Raw genomic sequence first — 26,595 nt, 5'->3', positions numbered from 1 at the left:
CCCCCGGGCCCCGTGCGCCCGGGCTCTGCGGATCAGGTGGGTCCCGCGGGGCGCCGCCCGAGCCCGGGAGGCCCGGAGCTGGGCCCGGCCCGGGGGCTGCGGGCGTGGCGTGGGGGCGGCGGGGACGAGGAGCGGGCCACCGCTCCGGCCCTGCCCTGTTTCTGCCCTGCCTGTGTCCTCGCTTTTGTTCTTGTCGGTATCTCTCTGCCCCAGTCCCTGTCCCCATCCTGTCCCTGTCGCTGCCTCTGCCTAGCCTCCAGACTCGCCCGAGGGGCTGCGGGCGGCGTTCTCCTCACGCGGTCCGCGGGATGCGGGCGGGAGAGAGGAGGCCCGGGGAGGGGGCACGGGGTAGGACCCCCGTCCCCGAGGGATCTCGAAAGGAGTGAGGGGGTCTGTCCCCTCCTGTGGAGCGAGACAGAAGATGGCTCTCGCCCAGGACCGGACGGGAAGAGGATGCCCCTGGGAAGGGGGAGCCTGGGAAGGTAAAGAGAGGGGCGCGCGAGCCCCTGAAAGCAGGAGCACAGAGGGGGAGAGGTCGGAGAGCGAGGACCGAGCCAAACGCCCGGCGTGGGGAAAGTTTCAAACATTTGTAACTTCGGCAGCAAAAGGGCCTGCTGCACTCGGGTGAAGGGAGGAGACAGGGTCCCTTTGACTTTACAAACCACCCCGTTCCTGCTTGAAAGGGACACCACCCCGCCTTTGAAAATGGCAGAAAAACAGCTAAACAGAATGATTGCACAAACTCTTGAAAGGCATCCAAAAAACAGTAAAGTGGAAAAAATTGTCAGCTCTCGAGGAGAGAAAGAGAGCAAGACGAATTGAGATTTCCCAATCTTCCCGCTGCTAGGCGGGAAGGAGGAGGAAGGCGAGGAGGATGTTAAGCGCCCCCCCGTGTGAGAGTCGCCGGCTGGGGACATGGGTTATTCTGTTGCACTTCAGTGTTTTTTCGGCTACACTAATCAAACACTTTCTATCTTGTTCCAAGTTATTGCTGGGTTTACCTTACCTCCTCTACCAGATGGGGGGCAGGTGCAGATCTCAGTTATTGTTACAAGTGGCAGATACTATGAAGAAAGCAGAGCTGAAAAAATGCCTAGGGTTTACCTGGTCCAAGAGACTTCAGACTCTGTCCCTGGGAGTCCTGTGATCCTGGCTGTGGAGCCACCATAGTGGGGGAGGAGAGCCTCCAGGGCAGGGCTCTGACCCCTCCCTTCCTTCTTTCAGACAGAACAAGTTTCCTTCTAGAAGGCTTTATCTCTCCTATATATTGGGAAACCCCAGGGGCTGTTTTTAATATCACATTCCTCAGATCCAGTCTGATTTGGTCGTTTTCAGTGGAGAAACTGAGTCAAGAGGTATGCAAAGTGATTAGTGTAAGATCCTCTGGTGGCCTAAACCTTGCCAGGAAACCTGTCTCATGAGTCCTGGGCTGGGAGCCCCTTTCCCTGGCCGTGGTGGCTCTGAGCAGCCATTCCTCTAGGTTTTAGCACCAGCACGCCTGAGACCCTAACTCCAAGGCCTCAGGTCCACCATCTCCTCCGTTCCAGGAGAGGAAGCCAAGAATCATAATGTCTGAGATTTTTGGGGGGGACCTTTGTGGAACCTTCACGTGGGAGTTGGTTTCACAGGCTGAGATCAAAAAGAAATACGTTCAGCAGGAGCTAGTCAGCACACTGCCCCCATCTCAACCCAGCCGGTCGGGGTGGGGAGTTCAGTTCAGCGAGGCCAAGCAGCTCACCACCCCCCACCCCACCCCCGGGCACTCAGCTTTTAACTCGCAGCTGGGATTGGAATGCAGCTCTTTCTGACTCTTAAGGCTTGTGCTCTTTACATTACGTTATCTCTCACGATGGGTAAAAAATGGCTAATGGACAGATGTCATTAAGATGGGAGCAAGGGTGAGGGGAGAATGGCTGAAAGGGGGGCAGCATTAAGTGGGAGACTGGGCATTCATACTATAAATGTAATCGTATTTGAAATGGGTGTGCTTTCTGCACTGTACTTTCTTTTTTACTTTAGTGGGTTTTTTTATAGATACTTAAAATTATTTTATTTTTCTAATTTTTAATTAAAGCATAGTCTACATACAATAGCATTCACAGATCTTAAGTGTTCAGTTCAAACATGTTTTGACAGTTGTTTACAGCTATGTAACTGCCACCCAAAATGAGATGTAAATATTTGCATCATCCAGAAAGTTCCCACATCCAACTAATTTTTCTTCTGTCCTTGCAAGCAATCATTTTTCTGATTTTATTACCATTGATTAATTTTGCCTGCTCTTGGGCTTCACATAAATGGACTCGTACTGTATATCTCAGGTTTATTTCACGTGACATAGTGGTTTTCAAGTTCACATGTATTGCTGCGTATATGAGTATTTGTCCCTTTTTATTGCTGAGTAGTATTCATTCCATTGGATGGATATACCACGGTCTGCTTACTTATTCTCTTGTTGATGAACATTTGGGGTTATTTCCACTTTGAGCTTATTTCTTGTAGAATTCTTTTGTGGACGTTTGTTTTCATGTGGGAGTGAAAGCACTGGGTCACAGGGTATATACCATTTTACCTTCCCATGGCAATGTATGAGGCTTGTGATTATTCTGCACCCTTGACAATGTCTGATGTTGTCGGTCGTTTTGATTTTAGCTATTTTAGTGGCTGGGTGATGGTATCTTGTACGTTCTATTTTTACAATGGAATTTTAAGGGTTGTTGGAGGAGACAGCATGAACTGGGGACAGAATATGGAACAGGATGGTAGTTTGGAGGCCAGTAGTTGGAATTGTGACCTTAGGAGTAGGAATTTCTGGGCTCAGGCAAGCTCTCCGTGTATCACCTGAGATTTAAGACCTGGTACTTGTACTTTATAAACCAGGCAAGTTCGTCCATGTTTATGGCTTTAAATGCTGCCTCCAGGACAGTCATCTTTATCTCCAGTTCACATCTCCGTTTTGGGTCCCCGATTCACATGTTTAACTGCCCATTGGGCATCTTGGATGTCTCAACGACACTCCAGACTTGACAAGACTGGAACACAACTCATGATCTCATATTGGCTTTCTGGCATGGGTCACTGGATGGATGATGGCAGCACTGAGAGAATATATAAAGAGGAACGTCTGGGTCAAGGGCAGGGATAATGTATTTGGTTCCATGCTAAATGGTGCGGAGCAGTCTGGGAAGATAAGGACAGGAAAATGCACTGGGCGATTAGGAGATGACTGAAAGCTGCTGGGAGTAGCTTTGGTGGAATGGAGGGCAGGCAAGCTAGATTGCTGAGACATGAGAGAGAAAGAAGCAGAGGTGGTGCGTGCAGGCAGTTCTTGAAAGAAATTCGTTTGAAAAGGCCGGAGGGAGATTGAGCTACAGTTGTACGAAGACAGGGTGAAGGAAAGGATTTTAAGATGCAAAGGACAAGGGAGGTGGAGGCTCAGGGGAAGGACTCAGTCCAGGAGAGGGAAGGATGGCCGATAGAGCAAGGTGCAACCGGGAGGTTGGTTTGAAAGAAGGATGGATGTCTCCTCCCCTGAGACTGGATGTGAGTGAATGAAGGTGAGAAAGCTTCTTTGTTGACCCTCCACGTGCACAACCTTCGTGACGTGCAAGGTTCTTCACCGTCTGCTCCCTTCTCATCTCAGATAGCTAGTGTGTATCAGTTAGCTTTTGCTGCAGCTATCCTGCGTAACAAACAAGCCCTCAATCGTAGCTTATGACCACAACAGTTTATGGTTCGTCTTACATGGTGGCTGCAGAGCAGGTGGCTACATGGTCTTGTGGCTGTGCTCCAGGTGCCAGCCAGCCATATCTGCTCCACGTGTCTTCTCACTGCAGGACACAGGCTGAAGGAGCTGCCTCTATCTGGTGGGTGTTATTTTCATGGTTAGAGCTGGAGGATGAAAGGCATGATGTGATGCCTCATAAAGCGTGCACTCTGAGCAGGCACACTGTCACTTCTATCCATGTGCTGTTGGTCAAAGCCAGTGATATGCCCAGGCCCAAAGTCAATAGGACAGGCACGAGTAGGGGGAGGGACAGAGGGACAAGCAGACTCCCCCTCTCCCCCCCTGCCCCGAGCAAGGAGCCCGACACAGGGCTCCATCCCAGGACCCTGAGATCATGACCCGAGTTGAAGTCAGATGCTTAACCGACCCTTTTTAATTTTATTTATTTATTTATTTATTTTTATTTTTATTTTTTTTTGAGAGAGAGAGAATGAGAGACAGAGAGCATGAGAGGGAGGAGGGTCAGAGGGAGAAGCAGACGCCCCGCCGAGCAGGGAGCCCGATGCGGGACTCGATCCCGGGACTCCAGGATCATGACCTGAGCCGAAGGCAGTCGCTTAACCAACTGAGCCACCCAGGCGCCCTTAACCGACCCTTTTTAAAAAGATTTATTTATTTATTTTAGAGAGAGAGAAAGAGTGTGTGATGGGAGGAGAGGCAGAGGGAGAGGGAAAGGGAGAATCTAAGCAGACTCCCCGCTGAGCACAGAGCCCGATGTGGGGCTCAATCCCAGGACTCTGAGATCGTGACCTGAGTTGAAATCAAGAGTCAGATGTTTAACAGACTGAGCCACCCAGGCACCCCAACAGGCACATTTCATTTTATTGTGCTTTGCAGATACTGTGTTTTTTACAAATTGAAGGTTTGTGGCAACCCTGGGTCCAAAAAGTCTCTCTGTGCCTTTTTTTTTTTGCGAGAGTGAGAGCACGTGAGCAGGGGTGGGAGGGACAGAGGGAGAGGGAGAGAGAGAATCCCAATCAGGCTCCATGCCCAGCTTGGAGCCCAAGGTGGGGCTCGATCTCAGGACTCTGAGATCATGACCTGAGCAGTTATCAAGAGTCGGACGCTTAACCGACTGAATCACCCAGGGGTCCCATCTGTACCATTTTTTTGCAACAGCAGTTGCTCAGTTTGTCTCTGTGGCACATTTTGGTAATTCTTGCAATATTTTCATTATTTCAACAAACTCTTTCATTATTACTATATTTGAATTGCTGCAATCTCCTGAGAGAACTTTAATGGATGAGGAAGGACTTATGGATGAGCAAAGAACGTGGTTTCTTGAGCTGGAATCTACTCCTGGTGAAGATGCTTTGCAGATTGTTGAAATGACAACAAAGATTTAGAATACTACATCAACTTGGTTGATAAATCAGCGGCAGGATTTGAGAGGCCTGGCTCCAATTTTAAAAGAAGTTCTACTGTGGGTAAAATGCTATCAAACAGCATCTCGTGCTATAGAGAAATCATTCATGAAAGGAAGAGTCAGTTGATGCAGCAAACTTCACTGTTGGCTTGGTTTAAGAAATTGCCAGAGCCACCCCAACCTGCAGCAACCAGTTACCCTGATCAGTAGCTGTCAACATCAAGGCAAGACCCTCCTCCACCAGCAAAAAAATTCCAACTGCTGAAAGCTCAGATCCTGGCTAGCACTTTTTTTTTTTTTTTAGCAATAAAGAATTTTCTCATTAAGACACGTAAGGCTGTTTTTTTAGACATAGTGCACTTAATAAACTACAGTGTGGCGGAAACATAACTTTTATAGGCATGAAAAAACCAAAAAATCCATTCGATTCACTTGGTTGCGGTATTTGCTTTATTGCGGTAGTCGGGAATTGAACCTGCAGTATCTCGGGGGTATGTCTCTAACTCTGCTTTTTGGCAAGGAATGATGCTTGGGAACAGTAATCCAGTTGGCCACATGTATTTGTTAATAACTCCCTGATACAAGTCTTCACTGATTTTTTTTCTCTCTCTGAACGAATCCCCATCACGCGGTCCACTCTTTGGTACGGTTGCCCTCTCCTTGGGCATGGCAGCACGCTTTCAAGCCGCTGTCGCGCACACGGTCCCTCTGCCTGGGAGTCTCCCCCAGAACCGAGTGTATGACCCCTATGTCTTTGTCGTCCTGTTGTGCCTTGGGTCCTGCTTAGTTGAGGTGCAGCCCTCTCCAGCCCAGGCCGCATCTCTCTGGCTCCCTGCTGTCTGCGCCAGGCTCATGTACCCTAGAACATCCTGGCACTGCAGCCCACGCCTTGCCAGACACCACACCGATTGGGGTTTTGATCTTTCCCAGGCTCCACTCTGCCCTCAGGGTAAGGCCCGGCGTTCCTTTCCAAGATCCTGCAGGAGCTGCTGTCTGAGCCACTCTTTATTCTCCTCTTCCCCACCCCCACCCCCCCTTAGAATTTCTGCTCCAGCCTCAGGGAACGACTGCAATTCCTGAAACCCTCTCTTGGCTTTATGGCTCTGGGCTTTTTCTCATGCTGTCCCCTCTGCTTGGAATGCCCTCTTCACTTCCTCCCCAAATCCACCTGCAGACTCCTACTCATGCTTCATGACCCAGCTTAATCATCATCATCTCTGTGAAGCCAGGCTCTTCATCCTGCCTTCTGGAGGCAGGGGCTCCCCCCAGCCACCCCGGGGAACGTGCAGTTACATTCTGTCACCTGTCATTTCTTTCTTCCTTGGTGAGCTGCAGGAGCCAGAGGGCACGGCGCACTTTACCGACCCACCACCTGGGCCAGGTCCCAACTTGGGGGCCAGGTCCCAACTTGGAGAGTGAGTGATCTGAAAGGGCGAGGGAGAGCCCAGGGAGAGCGCGGTCTGGGAAGTGCTGGGCAGAACGAGGTTCCCGGGAGGGAGGATGTTGTCAGGAGGGTTGAATGGTGCTGAGAGGTTGGGTGAAATGAGCCTGGAAGAGATCAGCTGGCTATGGGTTGACGGCAAAACCCCGGGGAAAACAGAAAAATAATGATAGAATTATTATTATTATTATTAGAGTTCTCTGCACCAGTCGACAGTTCGAAGAGTGAAATCATATTTCTGTCTTGCTTGAGCATCACAAAAGCCCTGTAGGGCAGCAGATTAGGAATTAGGCCCCCATTTTATAGGAGCAGGGGGGGGGAAATTGAAGGGTGGGGGTTTTATGTTTTGGCCAAAGTCTCTCAAGAACTAATGGCAGAAGGGAGGCATGAAAGCCCAGTCCCGACTCCAAACATAGTGTGGCTTGGAGACCCTGGCGGGGTACAGGCAGGGGGAAGGAAGACGCCTCTGAAGGTTCAGGGGTCCTGGGATAGATCCATGTCCAGCCCAGGACATGGCTGCTAACTGGTGCCGCTCAGACAGACACCAACCAGAGAAAGTGAAAGGTAACCTCTGGAAGAGGCCGGGAGGGAGAGAGGCCAGGTCTTGTGATGAGTTCTCAATGACAGTTTTTGGCCCCTACTCGCCAGTTTGGACACCAGGGACTGTGGTTCTAGGAGATGCACCCGTTCCAGAGACTCGTGCTTTGAAATTAGCTATTCGTTCAACAGCCACTGAGCCACCATAAATTCATTCACTCATGTATCGACAGATCCAGAATCTGTTGGGCAGCTACTATGTGCTGTGCTAGCTACCTGGGACGTAGCAGTGAAGAGAGACACAATCCCTGCCCACGGGGAGGCTGGGATTTGGCTGGGGAGACCGTCGTTAAAAAACAGACTGCACAGCAAGAGCCGTGAAGGAGAAGAGCGGGGCAGGGTGTCACAGCGGCCTGAACCTGTCAGGGGAGGTGGTCAGGGATGATTTCCTTGAGGAAGTGACCTGTAAACTGAGCCCCGTGGGAGTTAGAGGGTGAAGAGGGAAGTGTTTTCAGGCAGAGAGAAGAGGCTGTAAGAACCAATCATCCTGGTATCTCGCTGGCTGTTCCAGAACCCAGATGGCCTTGGTGGCCAGGGGAGCCCAGAGAGGGCAGCAAGCCTGGGACAATGGGCCAGCCGCCCAGAGGGATGACGTTGGGGTTGGTAGCTGCCCTCCTGTCTCCTCCCTCAGGGAACCATGCAGGAGTCCTCAAGTGGCCCTCCAGCTGTCCCCCTGAGAGGAACTTGCTCGGCTTCTGTGGGGAAGTCAAAGCCACTTCTCAAAATCGGGGGCAGGGTCTTGGTGTGCTCGGTTGACTAAATTTATGGTTGTCTATAGAGTGGTATTTTGTATAGCAAATTCTGTTTTCCTATGTTAGCCAGAGCTGTGCAGAGGAAGGGCAAATTAATATTCCTGGGGCAGATTTAATTGAGTGCTTAGGCATTCATTCCTGGGCGCGTGCAAGTGCTCAGTAAATGCTTGGGGTTAATACATTGAGTGGCACCCGAGAACGTGTACTGGTCAGAGATCATGGTTGTAAAGCCACAGGTGGAGGTTCTAGCTCACAGAGGCAGAAAAGGCAGGCACTGGAAGGATTTCTTTTACTGCTCGCAGTATCCCTGGGGATGCTAGAAAACCAAGCTGGCCAGAAGCAGTAAAGGTCGGGCCATAGACAGCACAGTTAGGGTCTTGCCCAGGAGCTGATTCTAGCCCTTGCTGCCCCTGGAACTGCTGTAACATTTCATGGGCATCCGAACCTTCATGCACTTCTTTAGGATGTAAAACCACTAACTGGCCAGGTCTAGGTGACACTCCTGCAATCCAGGGGCACATGGGCGGACAGGAGCGCGTCTGGCCCCTTCCGCTCTGGTGGCCGGAGGGGATTCCTGACGAGGCTGAGAAACCAGAGAGCCCACCAAAGCCACCAGAGTTGGGGCACCCTTAGTGCCTCAGGATCCTACAGGCCTAAGGAGAGTCACAGGGCTGGAGCTGCGGGAGGGAGAAGGCTTCTGGGGAACTCTCAGAGGGGCAGCCTGGCCTTGATCACCTTATTGAACCTCTGGGCCTCAACATTCTCAGGTGTAAAGTGGACTGGAGCGGAGTTTAGAGACAAATGTGCCCAGAGGCGTGGTGCTATTAAATGGGAAACCTCAAACCTGTCATTATTATCAATAGAAGTAATAGTAACTTCACTCAGCTGTTACCAGAACAGTTCTCAAAGGAAGGAAACCTAACATACGAAAATCTAGAGGTCAGAAGGGGACCACAAACATTTCTACAAACAGATTCTCTGCAGGGGTTCCTTTAAATTTTTGCCTCCTCAAGATACTTACCGTAGGACTTAATTGACCAAAACTAAATGAACAGACTAATGAAGGAACCACCATCTGACAGACCCTTGATAAGTGCTGTTGAAGAGACCAGTTGTTTTGCAGGAACAGACAGATCCGTTTAGAGATCCTAGTCTGGCTTCCTCACTGGGGAAGCCTTAAAAAGGAAGAGAAAGTTCAGGCCATGTGACTAGAGGCTCGGGGTGGGGGTGAGGGCATCCCCAGGAGAGTTGGGGCTGCAGCACCACACCCTCTGATGGGAAGGACACAGACTCCCACAAACACAGAACGCCCGGGTTAGATCTAGACACGGAGGCATGCTGGTAAATGTTTCATGACTAGCTCCTCCAGAACTGAAAAAGCCCCGATACGTGGTATTTGCCCATTTCCACAGTATGAATATTTCCACCGTCACCAGTTTCAAGCCACCAGTTGAGGAATTGGGAGCATACTGTTAGCACTTGCCTCTCTCTCCCCACACAGTTGGTTCGAAATAACCTCAAGGGTATACCATGTAATAGAACAATTAGGAAGTGTTGAGTTTTGATGATTACCTTTGTTCATAATACAGTTCATTTAATTGTAAGGTTATACAATTTAATTTTTAATGATGGCTGTGTTTAACAGCTCACTTGCCAAATTCCTGAAAATTTAACAGTTGGCCCTTGCAAGCCAACATGAGCCAGCTTCAGCATGCTCCTGGCTTGGAAGGTCCCTGGAGACCCCGGAGAAAGGCCAGTGCAAACAGGATCCCAAACAGCCCGCCCCGCCCCCACCGTCAGTCTCAAACATGTCAACATCTTTTTGTTTTTAATTTTTTAAAAAAGATTTTATTTATTTATTTGACAGAGAGAGACACAGCGAGAGAGGGAACACAAGCAGGGGGAGTGGGGGAGAGGGAGAAGCAGGCTTCCCGCCGAGCAGGGAGCCCGATGCGGGGCTCGATCCCAGGACCCTGGGATCATGACCCGAGCCAAAGGCAGATGCTTAACGACTGAGCCACCCAGGTGCCCCAACATCTTGTTTTTAAAAGCTTTATTTATTTATTTGAGAGAGAGAGAACGAGCGTGAGCTGTGGGGGAGGGGCAGAGGGAGAAGGAAAGAGAGAGAATCTCAAGCAGACTCCCTGCTGAGCACGGAGCCGCATTTGGGGCTCGATCCGAGGACCCTGAGATCAGGACCTGAGCTGAAATCAAGAGTCGGATGCTTACCCGTCTGAGCCACCCAGGCACTCCGCGTTCCCATCTTTTATTTGCTTTATGACCCTTTCCACCACCTGAATTACTTCCTTAATTATTTGTTAATTATAATTATTAATTTGATTTGCTTACCAACTGGAATGTGAGCTCTGTGAGAACAGAGTACTTAACTGTTTGGTTCACTGTCACGTCCCCAGTGCTTAGAACAGCGCATCCGTGTCGTAGGCCCTCAGTAACAGTGGACCCATCGAATGAATGGAAGTGAGTCAAGGAGCCTTCGAGGGTTTGAATCCTGCCTCTGCTATAAAGGGCATCTTTCCTTGAGCCTCTTCCTTCGTCTGCAAAAGAAGAGGATGTGAGCAGAAACCCCTAAGGTTCCCCGCAGCTATTAAAAAGTCTCACTTGCTGAGAAAGACACCCCTTCCACACAGTGCAGCCAAACAGAGAATCTCCAGTGAGCATCACCAAGGGTAGGAGCTAGCGCATGGGGTTTGAGGACTGCCGGGTTTATTCTTTTCCTCTGTGGACAGCTTTTTTAACCCTGAGTGCCAATGACTTTCCTTGAGCAGCGTGGCCCGTCTGGACTGGGCTGAGAGAGCCAGGCCCTGCCTGTTCAGTGGCCGCTGAGAATTCGAGGCCTATGGTATTTGCCACTGGGCGAAATGCTCTCGGCTCAGGATGGTGGCTCTGCCTGGGTGAGCCGTTCCAGCAAGACAGGAGGCTAAACTCCACCTTGAGCACAGAGCCCACTGGAGCCACATCAGGGTGGCTGCAGGAGGCAGAGTATGACCCTCTGTCTCTTGCACCATGCTTTAGGGCTTAGGACAGTGTGGAAGAAGAAGAGTCAGTCCCTCTTTGTTCCTCTGTTTCTAATCCTCCACGGGTGATATTTTGTTAAAACACAGTAAAATGAATATCCTCTCAATTTCTCTGCCTCCTCCTGCAGGAGAAAACAGCATCCTTCCGCGGGCCTCGCTCTGAGAGCCTCTGCCCAGGGGGACGTCGGCCAAGGCTCCTTGCGTACCCACAGCAGCCGGCAGAGGCAGGGATTTGAGTATCCTGACTGTGCCGGTGAGGAAACTGAGGCCGGGCGGGGTTCCAGGCCCGCCCTGTGAGGACCGGAGGGAGGCAGCGCTGCCCACACCTCCCGAGTCCCTGCGGGGGAGAGACCAGCACGTCTATCAGACAGAGTCCCCTGTTCTCTGCCCCTCGGGGGCTGTGATGGCTGAGTCCAGCATCTTCTTTACCTGTGATGTGCAGGACAGAGACAGGAACAGAGCTAACCTCCCACCTGGCATCTTCTGCTGCATCTCATCGATCTTTCCAAACAGTCGGCCTCTCCGGGGCAAGCCGAGGGGACCAGGGACCCTCCCCCAGCTGCTGAATCTGGGGGCGCCCACAGGCCTTCTCTGGGGCATCTGCCGGCCCCCCGAATCCGTCTGCTTTGGGGAAGCATCCTAGGATTTTCTGCTGTTTGCCCTACACTTCCCTTTTCCTGCCGCGCTTGGCTGCGCCTGAGATTCTGATTCGCTTTCTCTGAGGGACGGGGCGGCATGGGGCTGGCAGGGCCGGTAGGGCTGTCTGGGCAAGGTGAGAAAGGGAAGCGATCCAGAAACCAGAGGGATAATAAAACAACCGCTCACGCTCACGGGCATTTACTCACTTCACATGCTGCCCAGGAGCGCTACAGGAAACCTGGCTTTTCATCAGCCAGAAACCCCAGTTTTGCAAATAAGGAAACGGAGGCACGGAAAGGTTAAGACATTTTGCGGGGCCACATGGTAAAGGAGAGATTTGGGGCCTCAGACAGGGGCGAGGAGATGGCGTCCTCCATCATGGGACACTGCACTGCCTTCTGGAATTGAAAACAGTGACCAGGGAGCCGGCACAGCCCCAAATCCAGTCCCCTTACTCAACATATGGGGAAACGCAGGCCCAGAGAGGAGTGGGGGCTTCCCTGAGCTCAGGGGTCCTGCCCTCCGCCTTCTGCTCTGTCCCGGGATTCAGTGAGGCGTCCGAGGAACAGTCGCAGGAACGTCCCCGAGACTGTTAATCTGCTCATTCTGGGCTCTGCAGCCCCTGCTAATGTATCAGGGTGGGGGGTGGCAAGGGAGGCCCAGCCGGACACCAACAGGGTCCTCTGCCCACACTGTTGGAGAAAGGTCTTGGGCATGGAGTCTTGGCTTTAATAGGAAGTTCAGAAACTCTTTGTTTCCCCATGAGTCCAGCCGTGCTTGAGAGCGACAAACTGGATGTCCCATTTCCTGTGTGTGTGCCCGGTCTGAGGTATAGCTCCCAAGGAAAGGCAGGGGGAGGAGGGAGCCTTCTTACTGGAATTACCATTGTTGACGGTGGGAAGAGCCCACAAGGTTGCACCTGAATGCTTTGTTTTGGAGATAGGGAAACTGAGGCCCAAGAATGTAAGAACCTGTTCTCCGAACTTGTCCAGTGTGCCAGACTCACAATGGTTGTTGGGTTGGGTTGGGTTGGTTGGTTGGTTTATTGAGGGGATAAAATCATAGCATGTGTGAGCTGGCAGAAATCTGATACGTGCCCTGTCCACCTCCCCTTGTTGTGTAGATGAGAACCTGAGGTCGGTGTAGTCGTGGGTGCGGATGGGAGGGTACTTTCTGAAGAGCAGACCCCTGAGAAGAACTCGTATTTTTTTTTTTTTTAATCAACGTACAACAAAGACCATTGAATGCCGCCTCTCTGCCAGCTAATTAACGAGCAGTCTTCCATCTCGTGGTGAGGCGTGTATGCCTATGTGTCCAAATATAGTGGTCAGTGTCCCCAAAGGAGAGGCATAGGGGGCTACAAGGGAGAGTAAGAATATAACAGGGAGACTTCCCTGGGGAGTGACATTGTCATTGAAGCCTAAAGGAAAGGAGGAGGGTACATGGGTGTGATGGGGTGGGGAAAGGTGTCCCAGGCAGAGGGAAGAGCATGTGCAAAGGTCTTGAGGCAGGAAGTGCCTCATTTTACAGATGAGGACGCCAGAGCCCAGAGACTGGCAACTTACCTAATTTAGTGCCTCAAAGAGTCTTCCTGTCCCCTCCCTGCCTTTTCTTGAAAACTTTTTTTTAAAGAAAGAGGCAAGAGGTAAACAACTAACTGAACAAAGGAGTTAGTGGCGGAACTAGAATTATCAGAACCTCCACCCCCACCCCTTCATGCCAAGAGGGTTTTAGAAAACCCTATATCTGGCAATTGCCTAACTGTGTGACCTTGAATGAGAGAGAGAGACTCTTTGAGCCTCTGTTTCTTCATCTGTGAAATGGAGCCCACCTTCCGGCTCTGAGGATTTCACATGGACTCCTATGAAAGAGCTTTGTGCCGGCCAGTGTAGGAGCTAGAGCTGGGGGCCATGGGCTGCTGGGGTCCCCTCCCCTGCCTTCCAGGGCTGCCCCTGAACTCTGGGTCTGAAGGATCCTGTCTTCACCCCCACTGCTGTACCGTAATCCTGAAACCCACCACTCAGCATTAACTACCTTTGGTACTACCATGCTCCAATCCACCACCAAGACACACATGAATCTTGAACGGTGAACTTTAAGATATAAAGGAAGAAGCTTGTGAGCACCTACTATGCGCCCAATATCTCAGGGACACTTTACACGTTACATTTAGCCCCCACAACAGCCCTGCGAGGTGGGGCCTTTCTTCCCATTGGTCGGGTAAGGACACTGCCTGAGGTCACATGGCCAGTGAGGAGCCACTCTGGGTAGCCCTGGCCACCTCATCCTACGCAGAGGACCCAGGAGTCAGGAAAGGTGGATGCAGTTGGCTTAGGATAGAGGGCACCTTGGCAGGGAGACACATCGGCTGCCCTTCCAACCAATATCCTTTAAATATTTGGTCGACAGTTATTTGGAGTGGGGGGTGTTGGAGGAAATGGATTTGCAATGACCACAAACGGCAGGACGCTTGTGGATTTGTAATTCTTTCTGCCCAAGGACGTTTTCCAGAAGCAGAAGGAATAGAAATACACCGGCAAAGTCACTTTCCCAACTGGTGCGTTAATGTCCTGAAGAAAACACGGGCTGTCCCCCCTTTTCTGTAGCGTTCTTTCTCTCTTCAGTTTGCGTTTGAGCTTTCCCAAGCCAGACAGCTTCTTGGGAAGCTCATTAGAGGATTATATTTTGGTTCTGTTTTTATCTGAAATTTATTTAAATATAGGTGAGAACAAATAGTCTTAAAAAGGGGAAGCACTTCACCTGTCATTTATTTTGATTGAGTGGCTCGCTGTATACTTGAGAGTTGGCATCCTTGAACTTGGCTCCTTTTATTAAGTACATAAAGTATTGCTTCCATTTACATAAAAGGCAACAATGCATTTTTGGAAAGTGTCAGAGAACCACCAGATTTATTTAATTAAATAGCTTTTTGTCCAGTTTTGAAAGTAATTTATTCTCATTGTAGAACATTTGCAAATGCGGCGAAGTGGAAAGAATAGAGGGATGGTTCTGCCAGTCTCATCACACGATTCACCACCATTACCTGTGATTCTAGTTCTGGCTGGTACTTTTTTTTTTTTTAATCTTGGTGAAATACACATAACGTAAAATTTAGCCATTATAACACTTTTTGGGTGAACCATTCAGAACCATTAAATACACTTACATCATTGTGCCACCATCATGACTGTCCATCTCTGGGACGTTTCCATCCTCCCAAATGGAGACTCTGTACCCGTTAAGCAATAACTGCCCATTCCCTCCCGTGCCCCAGCCCCTGGCAACCATCACTCTACTTTCTGTCTCCATGAATTTGACCACTCCAGGCACCTCATCTAAGTAGCATCCTCCAGTATTTGTCCTTTGGTGTCTGGCTTATCTCACTGGGCATAATGTTTTCAAGGTTTATCCTTGTTGAAGCAGGTGTCTGTCCTTTCCAAGGCTGAATAATATTCCAATGTATGTATATAGCACTCTGTCTATCCATCCATTCATCAATGGACATCTGAGCTCTTTCTACCTTTCTGGCTATTGTGAATAATGCTGCTTAGACACTGGTACACAAATACCTCTTCAGGAGGGCGCCTGGGTGGCTCAGTCTGTTAACCCTCTGCCTTCGGCTCAGGTCATGATCAGAGTCCTGGGATCGTTTCCCACGTCTGCTCCCTGCTCAGCTGGGGGGTCTGCTTCTCTTCCCTCTGGCCCTCCCCCAGCTTGTGTTCACTCTTTCTCAAATAAATAAATAAAAGCTTTAAAAATAACCCCAAAAAACCCAAATACCTCTTCAAGTCCCTGTTTACAATTATTTTGGGTATATACCCAGAAGTAGGATTGCTGGATCATATGAGAATTTGATGTTTAATTTTTTGAGGGCCCACCATACTTGTCCAGTCATTTTGATACATTAGATCCAGAGTTGAGATTGTAGTCTATGTGCAGTTTGGTATCTGGCTTTCTCATTTAATTTCCCATCTTATTAACTATTCTTCAGAAACAATGTTTTTTTTTTAAAGGTCGTGTAATATTCCACTGCATTGCTATCCACATGTTTCCCCCTCCACGCATTGCTTTCTGCTCTGCAGCAAACGATTTTAAATTACGATGGTAAAATGAATAACCCTGGTGAGCAGCCTCATGCTGTGTCCATATTTGTGTTTGAGGAATACTCCACAGAAGTAGGCTGCTGCCTTTAAGGAATTTAAAAATTTCTCCTTGGGGATTCTTGGATGATCATCCAATTCAGTGGTTTTAAAAGTTCTTTGTAGCCAAGGAAACTTTACTACAAACAAAATAGCACATGGAAGCACAGCATATGATAGCAGACAGATAAAAGGGGAGATGATCAAAGGAAGGGTGGACGGGGGTTCAGAGTCCTGCTCTCTCAGCCTCCCCATCTCCTCTCTGTGGTTCCTGAGGGTCTTCGGGAGATTCTGGGGTTCTCTAGAACACAGTTTGAAAACGACCAGGGTGATCCAGTGCCTTTATTTTAAAGAAGAGAAGACATCTTGAGCGAAGAAGGGACTTGCCCGAGGTCAAGTTCATTTTTGTATTCACTCATTCATTTTTTTTCCTCAACACATAGCACTTAACTCCCTGCATGTTGGAATCACCTGGGGAGCTTGTTAAAAATACAGTTTCCAGGGATTCTTCCGGATTCCAAAGCAGTAGGTGTGGGGAGAGACCAGGGCTGGACCCCTTGCTCCCCAGTCCACACTGGGCTCGGTGGGGTGCTCCCATTCTAGCCCCCTGCATTTGCACATGCTTGTCCTTCAACCTGTGGATGCTCTTCCCCACGCGCTCACCCTTCGAGGCCCAGTTCAAAGGGATCCCCTTCCTCTCTGAAGCCTGGTGCACAACCCTGTGCGGGACGCTTCGCCCTTCCTCCTTCCTCTGTGGCCCCAGAACAGAACATCCCCACTTGCACTGACTTCTTTCCACTGTACGTAATAGTTAACTGCTTCCAGGCCTGGCTCCCCGACTAGAATGTAAGCTCCCTAGGGAGCCTGTATAATTTCTGCATCCCCTACAGCCCCAGGCGCACACTGGGTGCTTTGTGATTCTTGATTGACTGGCATTGAAGCTGGTACACACCCCATATCTGGAGGATAAAAAAAAAAATCAGATAGCCAGCTACTTCTGGAAGGTCATAGAGCCCATCAGAGCAGAGCCAAGACTAGCACCAGCTGTCCTGAGGCTCGGCACTCGGCACTGGCCACCTGCCAGGGAGGACAGCTGTCTAGTCTGGACAGGGAGCACTGGCCCCAACTGCCTTATCCCCGAGTCCGATAATAGCCCAGATTTTCGGAAATCTAGAGAGCCGTGCCTGGTGGGTGATTCAGCGTGCAGGTTTGGATGCCTGAAATTTACTTTATAAAACTTTAGCATAGGTAGGATGGGATTTCATGTTAGTGCTATTTAGACTGAGCCAGTACACAGATGCTAAGAAAAAAGTCTAGTGGGGGATGGCCAGCTGGGGCTGGGGGTCAGCCAGCATTATATCCAGAGGCAGCTGCTACAGACCCTCCTGGTGTTCCAGTTTGTGATCCACAACTGATGCTTTTCTAACGAGCACACTGGACGCTAATTCCCCCCCCCCGCCCTGGGGAAACAAGTGACTTTTTTTTAAGAGGAATTGTTATACATGGGCTCATACTGCTGAAATCAAAGTATTTATGATATTTATGTATTTATGATGTGCAGATGGGCTAAAGTAGCTGTGATTCCCTCCCCACCCTTGCATGAAGATGGTATAGGGTCCCTTACTCTGCTTACCCTGTACTAGCCAGGAGCTCTGGGTTCTGCGGGGTAGATGGGGGCCAGAATCCTGCTTCTGAAATCCGGGCACCTGCCTCCTCCATGGACTCCTATGGCATCTGGGGAAGCCCATAGACCCCTTCTGAGAATGTTTCAAAATCTAAAAAATACAATAATGAGATCATAGAGGAAAGGACTCAAATTGGACTATAGTTATGAAAATATTAATAACAGGGGTTGAATTTCAGCTTGGCCAAACTGGGAGGCTTCCGCATCTGCAGAATGGGGATGGTTCCAGTACCTGTTGCAGAGTTGAGTGAGAATTGAATAACGAGTGTAAAGTGCTTAGAACACAAACCTGGCATGTTGTGTGTTCAATAAAGAATAGCATTTGCTGCTGCGGGTACTGTTATTAGTTATTCTATAAAGTACTTATTCCTGCTCTTCAGGAGCTCAGGATCTGGATTGGGAGACTATGTACATATGAAATAGTAATTAAAAGGAGAAGTGAAGGTGCAGAAGAAAAGCCTGATAAAGGGCCAAGGGAGTGACATGGCTTCTGGCCGAAAGAGTACCAGGTAGTGGCTAAGCTTTTGGGCCGGCCAGGCTCGGATAGTTTTGGCTCTGACCCTGAGCTCTTGGAGCTGGGCAAGTGATACCATCTCTCTGGGCCTCGATTTCCTTCTCTGTAAAGTGGGGTAACAGTAGAATCTACTGTATAGGATGCTGTGAGCTCCACCTCCTCGACTCCTGTGACGATTGGTGAATGGGACCATGTGGCCGGCTCACTTCCAACCCCAGGAGGCTTCCAGTGCTGCTTGGCACCCTGTGTCCTTGTCCCTGGTCAGTGTCTCCCCCTCCCAGTGTCCCTGGCATCTGCTGCTAACCTGGTGCGAGGGGGGCTCTCAGGCTGTAGTCTTACTTGCTCGTATCAAGTGATCTAGCTTCTTCCTTCATAGGAAAGGGAGTCTGTAGACAACAATCCACTCAACTTCCTTCCCATTCTTTTCAAATGTAGGTGAATGGTCAGCCATCTTTGGGACTTGAGGAGAAAATTTCTCCAGAACATTAGAGGAATGTTCTTGCCTCTGTCTTACTTGCGTGTGTTCATGCAGGGCTCTTAGTGATGAGGAGGGTGAGGTTTTGAGAGGGAAGAGGGTAGACTTATACCTCAAGAATCTCCTACTCTGTGTGAGATGGGCAGCGTATCAGTCAGGATGGAGTAGGTTATACTGCAGCAACAGACAGCCCCTCGAGGCTTGGGGCCGAACCCATAAAGGTTTATTTCCTTCTCTAATTAATATGGGCATCCTGGGTCAGCTGGTGGCTGTGTCCCTCACTCAAGGAACCAGGCTGCTGGAACGCCTTCTTGAATGTACTCCATGGCACAAGGAAAGAGAGCCCTTGAGGGTCCTGCCCTAGCAACTGAATGCCCCACTCTTATCATATGGGTCAGACTAAGTCACTAGTCCCCAACCACAAGGGGACCAGGAAATGAAATCCTACAATGAAGGTAGAGAGCTGGAAATATTTGGTGGAACAGCATTAGTGAGACCTCAGTGGGTCATTCCCTTCTGTGCCTCGCTGAGCTAAGCAGCCTGGGTGGTGCCGATGGAACAGCCTATGGACTTTCCATTGTGAGTGCTAGGAAACCACACCCAGGGCAGAAACCCCAAAGCCACCTCAGCCCCAGCGCTGAGCAGACGAAGAGAGCGGCACACAGCGCTGCCGCCATCTCTGGGGGACGAGAGCAGAAGCTCAGTGGAGAACGGAGCCGTGAGGAGGGCAGGTGACGTACCTCCTCAGAGCTCGAGGCCCTAAGCTCCTGACCAAGACCAAGGCCAAGGCCAAGGGGTCAAATTGTGGCTTTCACGCCACATCTTCGTAACAGACTCATGTGATGTGTCCTCAGTGGAGCTCGTATTCAGGTGTTTCTGCTCCATTTCTGAGCTGTTTTATGTTTATACTTGAGTGAGGATGTTTTTTTTCTGAATTGGATGCCTCCCTTAGTGTCAGCCCATCCGTGCTCACCATTTCCCAGTGACATTTCTGTGCTCATGTCAGAAAGCCCACCGTTGGCATCCCCAAATCGTTCAAGAGCAGTGGGGCCAGGAGAAGGGAAGAACAGTGATGTGGCCATCCCTGGCAGAGGCTTCTGGAGTTTTCTTGGCCACAAATAAGGAAACTTGGGAAGACTGTTGACTGCGGCCTCCAGCCCCTCCCTGAGGCCTTCGATTTCCTGTGCTGTGGTTTAGAGGCATCTCGTCCTAGAGAGATGCCAGACACCTGGGTAGCAGCCCTGGTCTCCTCATGTCATTGCCAGGCGGCCCTGGATCAGTCATTTGCCTTCCTCGTGGCCTCAGTGTTCTCATCTATAAAATGCAGCAGCTCAGAAGATGGGGGGCATGCTTGAGGGTAGAGTGACCTTGGGTAGTAAGGATGTTCCTGCAGCCACACGGGGAAGTGGCATGTGAGACTGTTGTCTGATTCCTCCAGAAATCCGTGGAGCTCAGAGTCAGGGAGTGACTGAACGTTGGCGGGGCTCCTTTGTCTTTTTCTGTCTCAGGACATTCACCTCAATCACGGAATGCATTTGGTGGCGTGATAGTTGGATTCTGGGCTCAGCTTCTCATCAGAGCTCCACAAGAGCAAGGTCATGTTGGCTAATCTTTGTAGACCTAGTGGGCTGAGCAGTGTCCGGCACATGATAGGTGCCAATATTGACAATCAGTACTTACTTAATGAACGAACAAGCCAGGGAATACATCATTCCCTTCAACTTTGACTGAATCAGTGACTTTCAGACCTCCTATGGGCCAGAAGCAGGTTGGAGAAACTCTTGCCTCCACCCAGACCCAGCTTCCAGTCCAAGTTGAGTCACCTTGGGCAAGTCCCCAGATTCCTCTGCCAGTGGAAAGAGCAGAACTCACCCTGACTCATGGGCTAGGGAGGCTCCAGCAGGTGGGAGGATTTGAAAATGCCCCATCCAAAGGATGGGCTGGTTGTTTTTAGGACACGGGAACATGCGGACTTATTGGGAACACAGAGCAGGTGATGCTGGAGCCTGTGAGGTGGAGAGTTCTGGAACAATCATTATTAGGAATTAAGTAGCTGGGCGCCTGGGTGGCTCAGTCGTTAAGCGTCTGCCTTCAGCTCAGGTCATGATCCCAGGGTCCTGGGATCGAGTCCCACATCGGGCTCCCTGCTCGGCGGGAAGCCTGCTTCTCCCTCTCCCACTCCCCCTGCTTGTGTTCCTGCTCTCGCTGTCTCTCTCTCTGTCAAATAAATAAAATCTTAAAAAAAAAAAAAAAAGGAATTAAGTAGCTGCCATTGGGCACTTATTCCAACATCAGGCCCTGTGCCAAGCACCTTATGTGCACCCTCTCATTCACCATGGTTGAAGAGAAAGGCGTTGTTGCTCTCATCTTACAGAGGAGAGAAACCAGGTGTCAGGAAGCTTACGTGATTTGCCCAAGGTCATGCATTTCATCAGCGCCAGACCTGTTGCCTCCAAGCCAGGCTGTAAGCTCCGTGCCATGCCGTCCTGCCACTGAGATGCGGCGGAACAGTGCTTGTCCCTCAGACACCTGTGTTGATCATGCTGGGTCCTTTTTCCTGAGTACCTGCAAGGGACTGGGAGCTTTACAGATGTTATTGTCCATCCTTTCAACAGCTCAAGGAATAAGAAATTACCATCCCTGCTTTATGGATGAGTAAACTGAGGCTCACAGAGTGTGGAGTGACTTAGTTACCCAGGGTTGGAACAGCAAGAAAGTAGGGGGGCCTGGGATTTGAATCCAGCCCTGTCTCATTCCAAGAACAGGAGAAGAATTAAAGCCATCTCCACTGTGATCTCAATTAAGAGGTGTTTTGTTTTGTTTTTTTAACTTACGGCTAGGATTCCTGGAACCTCATCTTTAGAGATTAGTTCTTGGAAGTCAATTTGTTATCAAGTTATTACAAGAGTCAATTTATTACAAGAGATGTAGGAAAACCTAATGTGTGGGGGGAAACAAGACAACCTCAGGATTTTCCAGGAAAAATTTTTTTAGGAATATTTTATTTATTTATTTGAGAGAGAGAGGGAGAATGGGCATGAGAGAGAGAGAACCAGCAGAGGAGAGGCAGAGGGAGAGGGAGAAGCAGGCTCCCCATTGAGCGGGGAGCTGGACGTGGGACTCTATCCCAGGACCCTGGGATCATGACCTGAGCCAAAGGCAGATGCTTAAATGACTGAGCCACTCAGGTGCCCTTTTCCCAGTAAATTCTTTTTTTTTTTTTTTTTTTAAGATTTTATTTATTTATTTGACAGAGACAGAGACAGCGAGAGCAGGAACACAAGCAGGGGGAGTGGGAGAGGGAGAAGCAGGCTTCCTGCTGAGCCGGGAGCCCAATGTGGGACTTGATCCCAGCACCCTGGGATCATGACCTGAGCCGAAGGCAGTCACTTAACCAACTGAGCCACCCAGGCGCCCTTCCCAGTAAATTCTTAGCCTTTGAATACCTCCTAGCCTGCACAGAGGAAGCAGGGAGAGCAGAGATACGCCCAGCCAAGGTACTAAGGGGGACAGGTGGAGGTCAGCGGTGGAGCAGAAATGCATCTGGAGGGGCTGGGCTTGCACCACCTCTGAGCAGTTGTAGGAAAGACTCTGGACACTGGAGAGGGGGATCCTAAGGGACCCGCAGGTGGTAAACACAAGCCCTGGATTCCAGCTGGAAAGGATCTTGAGGAGGACGTCATTCAACTCCCTTTATTTTATGGAACCGTTTCTACATAGAGTAACCCTACATAGAGAAAACCCTATGATTTACCCTCCAGACTGGCACACCTTTGAAAGTGAAAGAGGGCTCTAGAACATAACCTGTTAACTGCCTCACAACACACGTAAACCAGAACTGACCTAGGGAAAGCAGTTTGTATGGTCACCCTGATTTTATAGGGCCTTTCTGACTGATGACACCAGGCAAAGGCAAAGACTGTAGAAAGGCAAAACACAAGTAACAGAGACAGGAGGGTGGTAAAAAATGAAGGAACAGGAGACAGACCCCAAGGGAGAGAGGAGTGCTAACTTCTGTCTGCCAGTGGGCGCGTGCACGGACGGCCCGGCTCTGTGCCAAGGCCAGCCTGGGTAGCCTGACAGCAGGAGCAGGAACTGACGTCCGTAAACAGCATTTGGTATTTGTAGGTGCACACATCCCTCTCACCGGACGTGGACTTGAAAAGTGCAGGCAGGGGGTCTGATTCAGGCCGTGTGTGGCCCCGTCCCAGCACAGTCCCCGGTACTGAGGAAATGCCCTCCATATGTGTATTGCTGGAATAAACACTGGTGGGCATGGCTTTGCTGAAGTATGTCAGGGAAGATGGTGTTTTGTTTGCAGAGGAAAGAGTCTGGGGCCCTGTCTCCGAGGAGCTTCACTGGGGAAGGCACAGCTCTGTGGACACAGAGAGCTTATTGGAGGTAGAGTGATCTTGTACGTGGACACGGAGAGCTTATTGGAGGTAGAGTGATCTTGTACATGGACATGGAGAGCTTATTGGAGGTAGAGTGATCTTGTCCGTGTTACTTAACCTCTGAGCCTCGGTTCCCTGCCTGGGAAATGGAGAGCATCGTCTCTGATCAGAGTAAGAATCAAATGAAATGGCATATGTAAATGAATGGTAGCCTTTATCGATATTAATAATGTTCTAGGAAGCAGAGATCAGAAATTAGTTCCATACTGAAAAGATGTGCCATAAACCATCAGAAAAGTCTAGAGGTGGGACGCCTGGGTGGCTCCGTCGGTTAAGTGTCTGCCTTCGGCTCAGGTCATGATCTCGGGGTCTTGGGATTGAGCCCAGTGTGGGGCTCCCTGCTTAGCGGGGAGCCTGCTTCTCCCTCCCTCTTTGCCCCTCCCCCCTCCTTCTGCGCGCTCTCTCTCTCAAATAAATAAATAGAATCTTAAAAAAAAGAGAGAAAAGTCTAGAAGTTCCCCATCACTAGAAGCCTTCAAGCAGAAGCTGTCTGGCGTGGATGCTGTAAATGGGTGAAAACCTTTGGGAGGTAGGCTGGTTAGCAAGACACTGGGAGCGTTGACAGAGGGACTTTAACTCCTGCGGATGAGAGTGACTTGTTTATTGCTCTCATGTCACCTGGCAGACGTCAGCCAGCCAGGGGAACACACAGGGGCAACGAGGCTGGGACTGGGAGCCGGTCCCTTGAGAGACAGGCTCTGCCTCTGGGAAGGAGAACAGGACCCAGGCAGAGGCCAGCCTTCTCTCCCCATGTAAGGCTCCCTTGCTGGTTCCAGGGCCTCCCACCATGGCTGAGGGAGGAGAAGGCTGCTTAGAACTTGCCTCTCAGTGGTTCTGATCTCAGCCAGATAAAGCCTTGGATTAGGCACACCTGTTGGCTCTGTGCCCCCCACCCCCACCCCACCCACAGTGCCCTTCCTCCAGCCAAAGGCTGGGGCCCCCCCTTCTGTCTCTGGTCTTGGGAGCCTTATCACGGCCTAGGGCTCTGAAAGCCCCAACGGCTCCTCTGCAGGGGTCTGCAGCCAGAGTCTGTGGCTGGGCTGGAGGGGTGCCGCGACCCCCCAGAGCTGGGATGCAGTGCAGAGCAGGAGACACTAGCCCGAGCTTTTCATCTGCCAGGTGGTGGAGGGTTGGGGGGAGCGCGAGAAACAACCCCGCACATGCAGGGAGTTGCCTGCAGTGTGGGACGCAGAGCCAGGGCCAGAACCTCTGTCTGCTGCCACACCTCCACGCCTGGCGCTCCTTGCGATTCTCAAGACGGCAGCAACCTTGCCCAGGCACATGTATGTGGCCTTCTCCTCTCTTGCAGCGGCCAGGGGACCCCGAGGGGGCCAGATGAGAGCGTGGCCCCCAGCTGGGAATCTAGAGGGATCCAGAGGGCCTCACCGGACTCTGCTCTCAGCCCTCACACGGCTGTCTTGGCTGCACGGGGTCCTCCCCGGCTGTCGCGATTCCTTTAGTTCCTGGCTCCCCACCCCCTGCTGCCTCTTAGCGGTGCCCCCCTGGTTTCAGGGCGGTGCCTGTTAGGGACGCCCCGCTTTGCCCTCTATGTTTCTCTGCCTCAGCACCCAGCAGACCTGCCCGCTCTTGCCCGCATGCTGGCAACTCCCAAACTGGACTCCTCCGGGCCTCGCTCTCTCTAGGACGCCACTGCTGAGCTTGCTCCAGCAGGTTCTTTGAACTCAACGCATCTAGGGCATCTAGGACGGAACTCACCAACTTCCCCCACTCCCAGCCCTTACACCGCATTCTTCAGTAGCAGCAATACTATTCCACTCTGCTACTTCACCCAGAAACCTGGGCACCAGCCCAGAGCAGAGCTTGCAAATGTCAGCGAGCATCCGCATCACCGGACTCCTCGTGCAGACACTCACCCTGGGCCCACACTGGACACCGCAGGGTCCACACCTGGAGCAGCATGGACTACACTCATCTCTGCCTCGCTCCCTTCATCCCACTGCTCACTGCTAGTATGGCTCTTACTCTTATCATTGCCATCCATTTTTTAGAATAGTTAACATTTTTTTTTTTAAAGATTTTATTTATTTATTTGAGAGAGAGAGAATGAGAGAGAGCACATGAGAGGGGGGAGGGGCAGAGGGAGAAGCAGACTCCCCGCCGAGCAGGGAGCCCGATGCGGGACTCGATCCCGGGACTCCAGGATCATGACCTGAGCCGAAGGCAGTCGCTCAACCGACTGAGCCACCCAGGCGCCCTAGAATAGTTAACATTTATCGAACGCACAGGTGCCAAGCACCACAATAGGCTTGCGTTGTAGCCTATAAAGATGCACGGAACATCAGCTGATGTTTTACTTTGGTACAAGACGTATGAAAGTATCTGCCCATAGAGTTGACATTCTGGTAGAAGAAAGATATTTAAGAGATAAATAAGGGGGTGCCTGGGTGGCTCAGTCGGTTAAGCATCTGCCTTCAGCTCGGGTCATGATCCCAGGGTCCTGGGATCGAGCCCACATCAGGCTCCCTGCTCAGTGGGGAGTCTGCTTCGCTTCTCCTGATCCCTCTGCAGCTCCCCCTGCTTGTGCTCGCTCTCTCTCTCTGTCCAATAAATAAAATCTTAAAAAAAAAAAGATGAATAAGGAGCCTACAAAAAGAAAGTCATTCTAAATCTGGGAATTTCTCCCCAACAAGGTGACACTTAAGCAAAGTTGAAGGAGAGTGTACTTCATGTAACCCAATTTGCTCTGTCACTCACAAGCAAGAATGTCTTCTGTGACTGCCCTAAACAAGTTTCCGATGAAACAAACACTGACAGCCCATAAACATTTGGTCTGTAGGGTTCTTTGTCACGGACACTTAGTCCTCACACTCTGCAGAGGTGATCAGGGTGGGATCTTGACCTTCATTTTTCCCTGCCAGATGTGGTCTTGGATGCAAGGCCAGGCCTTCCCACACCTGGGCTGCAGCCACCTTGGCCATAACTCTGAGGCCCTGCAGTCCTCTGCCTCGAGGTATGGCCAGCGGACAGGTACCGCACGCTGGCTGCTAGCTCAGAGATCCATGGGCAGCCAGGACTGGACGGGCCCTGGTGACGACGAATGATGAGGTTAGGCAGCCTGGCCAGGCCTGGTCCAAGCTCTTCCCTGGATGGTCTTTGGCCTTCTTCGATCAGCACAGCTACACGGCCTGAGGCTCATTTGCTAGTTCTCAGTCTCTCAATTCAGGAGTGACCAGAAGTGTGTACTCCTTTGTTTTGAGAGTGGTGCTTGGTATTGGGGCGGGGAACCCAAAAGAAAGAAAAAGTAGGGCCTGCCTATGGTCCTCTGGCCCTCAAGCCAGGGGCAGGGGAAGACCATGCCCAAGAGAAGGCAGCTTTCAGAAGAAAGTTTTCTGTTCACTCTTGTTTTTTTGTTTTTTTTTTTAAGATTTTATTTATTTATTTGAGACAGAGAGAATGAGAGACAGAGAGCATGAGAGGAAGGAGGGTCAGAGGGAGAAGCAGACTCCCTGCCGAGCAGGGAGCCTGATGTGGGACTCGATCCCAGGACTCCAGGATCATGACCTGAGCCGAAGGCAGTCGCTTAACCAACTGAGCCACCCAGGCGCCCTGTTCACTCTTGTTCTTAAAACTTGCATGGAAAAGGCACATTCGAGACAAATTTTCACAAAGTGGACACACCTGCGTAACTGTTACCCAGCCTAAGAAGCAACGGGACCAGCCCCACGGGAACTCCTCTGGGCCCCTTCTGAGT

The 26,595-nt window shown here is 50.6% G+C and overlaps 1 protein-coding gene across 3 annotated transcripts in view; it reads left to right on the top strand.

The window, feature by feature from the left end:
- The first annotated feature begins 6 nt into the window (after window positions 1–6).
- The window catches only part of GGTA1 (glycoprotein alpha-galactosyltransferase 1 (inactive)), a 54,052-nt gene continuing 27,463 nt past the window's right edge, over window positions 7–26,595 (top strand). For 2 of the 3 annotated variants that reach the window (XM_021691353.1, XM_021691351.1), the window contains exon 1: window positions 7–36. The gene's annotated coding sequence lies outside the window, so the exon portion shown is untranslated. Of the gene's footprint in view, window positions 37–24,777; window positions 24,854–26,595 lie in introns of those variants that run through there. The other variant, XM_021691352.1, reaches the window with a different exon arrangement.

This window comes from Neomonachus schauinslandi, chromosome 13 (genome assembly GCF_002201575.2).
Source record: "Neomonachus schauinslandi chromosome 13, ASM220157v2, whole genome shotgun sequence".
In the NCBI taxonomy this organism is placed as follows: domain Eukaryota; kingdom Metazoa; phylum Chordata; class Mammalia; order Carnivora; family Phocidae; genus Neomonachus; species Neomonachus schauinslandi.
Note: the sequence above shows the minus strand (reverse complement) of the source record. Positions and strands in the feature narration are given on the sequence as shown.